The sequence below is a fragment of the Rattus norvegicus genome, chromosome 5 (assembly GCF_036323735.1).
Source record: "Rattus norvegicus strain BN/NHsdMcwi chromosome 5, GRCr8, whole genome shotgun sequence".
NCBI lineage: Eukaryota > Metazoa > Chordata > Mammalia > Rodentia > Muridae > Rattus > Rattus norvegicus.
In genome coordinates, this window is record NC_086023.1 from 64,706,200 (window position 1) to 64,711,556 (window position 5,357).

Below are 5,357 nucleotides of genomic sequence, written 5' to 3' on the forward strand. Positions count from 1 at the left end.
TGGAAGTCCTGCCTATTCCTCATCCAGTGATTGGTCCCCTGAAATCTTTATTCATTAGGGGAAGATCCTTGCCACAACCATGGGTACTGGCCAGGTCCATGCCTGAGACACATGCTTAAAATATGGGACCAAATTATACTAGTCAGGGGCCTATAAGGCTAACCGCACAAGATTTGATACTTCCTGCCTTCATGCAAACAGAGACAAGCACACATCCTGACGTACTTCCTGCCTATGCGTGATCAAGCACAAATCTTATGATTGGGGCAACCAAGGGAAAAGACTTGTTATCTTACCTGAACAACAGCTCCCCCAGCATTTCAGGAAGTTTTCTGTCCTTGGGCGAGTGGACCTTACAGCTTAGGGGCATTTTTGTTTTATAGCTCTGTGAAGTATTTATACATCAAGAGGGTGTTATCCATGTGAGTCTGTGTAGCATGATGCACAGGTTGAATGAGGGAAGTTAACCGACTTGCTTGTAAACCAGGACCACCAAAAGATATCCCCTGGGTCTCATTCAGCCTCCCCTTGATCCAGGTCTTTCATTTTACAGGCTATCAGTGGGGTGGTGCTAATCCCCCTGGGTGAGAATAAGACCACTACCACAGTTTTTGACCCAAATTTGAAGCAAGTTTTACAAAAAAACAAAAAAAAAAAAAAACAAACAAAAAAAAAAAACTGGCCAGGACTATGGACACTGGCCAGTTCCAAATCCAGGATTTCCAGAGAATGACTGTGAATTATGTTAGTCAGGTGGTTATAAAGGCAAAACCCACAAGGCTATGTACTTTCCACCTTTGTCCAATTCGGGGCAAGCATTCATCGTGAAGTACTTCCTGCCTATGTGTGATCAAGGACATCCTGTCCAGTTGGGGCGACCAACCTTGTCTACAGTCGTGAAAATCTTCGATTTGCTGCCTTAATGAACAATGGCCCCCAGCATTCCAAGAAGGTATCTGTCCTCGGTCAAGTGGGGCTTACAGGTTTATCTGCCCTTGGGCAAGTGGACTTTACAGGTTAGAGGTAGTTTTGCTTTATAGATCTCTTAAGCACAGTGATTAAAACCTAAAACATAACCTTTAGCCCTCGGAGCAGGAGCCTATGAAGAAATGGGGAGGTTAAGTAAATCCAGCATGCATCTGTGTTGGTGCCTTAAGACCACATGTAGGAACTCTCAAACTTCCAATATGTCAGCCCCAATATGTTAGATAAGGAAGGGAATTGGATGGAGTGGTGATTCAGAGAGGCGCTCGCACATATTTCTAGCAACCAGTCCCTTTCGAAACGTTGACATCATGGTGGGGGACGAGGCCATAGGAGGTCTAGCAGCCAAATTACACTGTTTTTGAGTTAGAACTCAGAAGAGCAAGCAGACTTAGCAATGAAGATCTGTAGGCAACTGCATTGCCGAGGGGCTTCCTGGGGGAGGAGGCATGAGCATATTATCTCACTAAGAAGATGTTATTCTTCTCATCTCCTTAGTTTGTCTTCAGGGCCATCAGCTTTCCCCACCAGGTGACCGATGGATCTGTAAAAGAAGGGACAACCTTTATAATCTACATAGAAGGTCCTGTTTCCAACCAGGGCTAGTGGTAGCAATCAGAATCTATCCTTTTGACCAAGAGGAAATAGCTTTTCATTAACCTAATGTTCCATACCATATAATATTTTAAATATTAAGGAGAGGAAGTACTAGTACTTCCTTTTGTAATGTTACCAGGAGAACAGGAAGTGAGGCTCAAAACTAATTATGAGGGAAGGGTCTAACCTAGGGGCTTGGAAGGCGGGCTCTCTACCTAACACTTCTGTAGAAGAGTCATCCCTGGGCATAGCCAGCCAGTGATCAGTGATGGCAGATCCTAAGCCACTGGCTAGGAGACCAAGACAGAAAGGAAAAGTGGTGGTGGTGGTAGGAACGGTAGCAGCTTTGAGTAGGAGCCCTATTGTGTGAAGGGCTCTAGGGCACTTTCCAATCTGCTTGGACTGATTTGCAGTCAGGCCATTTTTTCCCTTGGACAACTTTATATATTATGCTCGAGGGTGGGCGACAACCCGGACGTATTTACTTAATGATGTGGGAAGCCAGTAAATAAAATAATTACAAAGAGCGACAGCCACTTAATGAAAGGGGCTGAGCGGAGGATGGGGGAAGGACAGGGTGAGATGCTTCGGGATGAGAGACAGAAGAAGGGGATGAGGGTAAGGAAAGGTGCTCACTCCCACTGCCCCGTGGAGTTGGTTCTGATTTAAAAGAACCTGATATTTCTGGAAAGCATCCAGCCGACCTGTTCCGGCTGGTACTCTTGAAGTCCTGGCTACCCTTCCTCACCTCCCCAGCTCCCATTCAACCCTAGACCCAAATTTCCCAAGGAGACAAACAACCCACTTCAGGTTTAGATTTACATTAGAAAGAGGCCTTAATTACTTCTGATCTCTCACACCTCAGAGGAACTGATTTGAGCTTTTCAGATGCAAAGAGTGTTAATTGGTTAAGAGGCCCAGCTGAGCTAAACCACCCCTGAGAAGGAAGGGGGTGGGGAAGAGGCTCCCAAGGAGGTGACTGATGCACTCCTCAAGTTTCCCAGAGATCTGAAGGAGAGCGTGAGAGGAATTGACACAACAGTTGGTCTGGGTTCAGCCCTCCAGTCAATCCTTCTCGGCCTCCTTCACTCAACTGACAAGAACCCACCCACCCCGCTGTCTCCCGGAAGCTCTACCCCCTGTGTCTCGCCCCTGGCTTCCCAGCAGGCAGAACTTTTTGGGCTCCAGGTTTCTAATTACAACACTTCCCAGCCTGAGATGGTTGTCTGGGAACTGAATGGCCCTTCTGCTAAAACAAGAATCCTGGTTGAGCATTGTCTCTTCGTAGCTCAAGGTAGGTGTCTGGGAAATGTGAAATGAGCGGAAAAGCAGAACAAATGGTTACAATGTTAATGAAGTAAGCCCTCACACATCTCGTTCTATAAGATTCAAGCTGTGCAACCTCAGAGACTCCCGCCAGGGTAATCTCCTCAGAGGATCACCATAGGCAGGTATGTATTTGTGAGATTATTGAATTTCTACCCCCACACGAAATCAAGACCCTCCTTTGTTTAGTTTGTAGATGTTCTATTTGTAGCAACTTTATATAAATACAACGAATATAAAACTGAAGATTTAAAATGTCGAGTCAGCCCCAAGAACAAGAAATATGACCAAAATGACGCTAAGGCACATCCTGATATTACTGTTCCAAGCACGAACAAAGAAAACCTTTTAAGAAGCAGCAAGAGAGTCAGGTGTGGTAGTGTGTGGTGTGGTAATACACATCATCTCAGTACTGGGGAGGCTGAAGTCGGAGGATCATGCCTAGGTTATATGGCAACTCTCAATAAATATATTAATTAAAAAAAAAAGGCTGGGAGGTAGCTCAGAAGTAGAGTGTTTACCTACAGTCCGTTTAATTCCCTGCAAAAACCAGGCGCAGCGTACATCATGTTCACAGTGTAACTCAGAAGCCAACGACATTCTGCTGGACAGGCAAAGAACTGACTGTCTGGGAAGACACCAGATTAAATAAGAAAGAGACACAATTGGAAGCAGAGAGGACAAGAGAGACAAAGTATTTTTTATTGCTACAGGCTGGTGTCTCCTGTCCCCATGGGAGGGGAAACCCAGAGGTGGGGGTTTCTGGGGGACTCGTTTATAAGACCGCTGGGTTTTTCTCAACTTCTCACCCAGATGTTTTCTCTGTGCCGATGTTTCTTTCTAGAAACCCTTCCCACTTGGGAAGCCTGCCCTGTTTTCCCTACCTGCCTGTTGACTTCTAACTTCCCCACAGTGGGAACAAGGTTAGAGAGTAACAATATTTCCATCAGACACTTTGTATGTGAGAAGGCAGATAAATAGGAGCTGGAAGAATGTTTAAACAGTTAAGAGCAGTTTTGCTTTTGCAGAGGATCCATGTCTGGTTTACAGCACCCACACTGGTTAACCCCAACTACAGGGACCTCATGCCTTCTTCTGACCCCCATGGGCATTCCCGTACATGTGCACACGTCAGTGTGTGTACTTGTGGATGTGCATGCACACATGCACACATGCACACATGACACATATGAGTAAAAAAGTTAATTAAATCTTTTTAAAGAAAAGATAAAAATGCCTTTTGAAGAATCTCCCTGCACAGTGAAGGTCCCCTTTAGGACTCTGGATTAGGCACAAACCACACCAAAACACCTGATTTCACAGAGAGATCCTTCATAAAGCGAGGGGGGTGGTGGTGGGGGTAAAGCGACTCAGGCAGAAAAACAGTAGCAAATGGCTTTGTAGGTAAAGGGGCAGTCTGGGTTAGAATGGGCTAGAATGCAATGGTATATTTTAATTGGGCATTTTAATTAGATGAGCCAAAGGGGGCTTTTGATGGCTGGGCTGCAATACTTTGATAACTGGACCTTGGTAGTCAGTCTCGGGAGGAGGAAATAGCCGAAGAAGGGAATAGACCTTGGGGGCTTGAAATGGAAACATAAAGGGTTTTTTGCTTTTGTTTTTTTGAAAATCCATTGGGTGGTGTTTTATTGGGGCAAACAGGTGAAGGATTGCTTTCCTAAAGTGGACACAGGTGAAAGACTAAGGCAGACTCATGAAGGAACGTTTTACTAAAGCAGACACATGAGAAGGGTGTTCTGTTCAAACAAACGTGTGAAATGACAGGAGATAAAAGATTCTTTGCTAATGACACGCATGTACTGATCTACCTTACACTGTGTAGCTGAGCTACATTTGTAAGGACGCCATAGAGAGAAACTCACCAAAAAAACCTTCTGGCGGTGTGCTGCAGTTTCTTGCTGCTTCCAAGGGCTCGGGCTGAAGGAAGAGCTGTGCCGTGGTAAGGCACATGGAGGACACTTGATGTTGGGAGGGTATAAATAGGACTCTGTGGAGTGACGCACACAGAACTTGGCTTGCTGGTACAGCTAGCTGTGCAATGCTTGTGGGCCTTGGCTTCCCTGAGAGAGGCACAGCCGAGAACTTCTGGTGTTCCTGTCGGTGCTTCCTGCCGACTTGAGCTGAGGCTGAAACCTGGCTGTCTCTGCTCCCTCCAGTCACCTCTGTTGCTAACCTGACTACTGAACTGAATGGCTGGTGTATCCGTGAGGTGTTTGCCTGTGGATGGAGAGAGGTCCACTCCCTCCCCTCCACTCCCTTTCCCACTACCTCTGGTAGATGGTGAGCTATAAGGGAGGGTAAAGCGTTTAAGAACCACCATTAAAAATAAGATTAAAAAATTTAAAGTTACAAGGGCTACCTTTAGGACTTTAATATTAGAGGGAATGCAGGGAGGAGGGAATGAGTCTCTTCACCTTTCCTCCTTGGCG

At 45.8% G+C, this 5,357-nt stretch overlaps 1 long non-coding RNA gene across 2 annotated transcripts; it reads right to left on the reverse strand.

The window, feature by feature from the left end:
• Positions 1-663: 663 nt before the first annotated feature.
• Positions 664-4,887, reverse strand: LOC103692348 (uncharacterized). Of its 2 annotated transcripts, none has more exons than XR_005505258.2 (3): positions 4,791-4,887; positions 3,429-3,531; positions 664-1,528 (listed from the first exon to the last, which is right to left on the reverse strand). It is a non-coding gene; the product is annotated as an uncharacterized LOC103692348 (long non-coding RNA). The 2 variants fall into 2 exon arrangements; XR_592497.4 differs by having other exon boundaries at positions 3,429-3,535; positions 4,791-4,883.
• Positions 4,888-5,357: the final 470 nt, after the last annotated feature.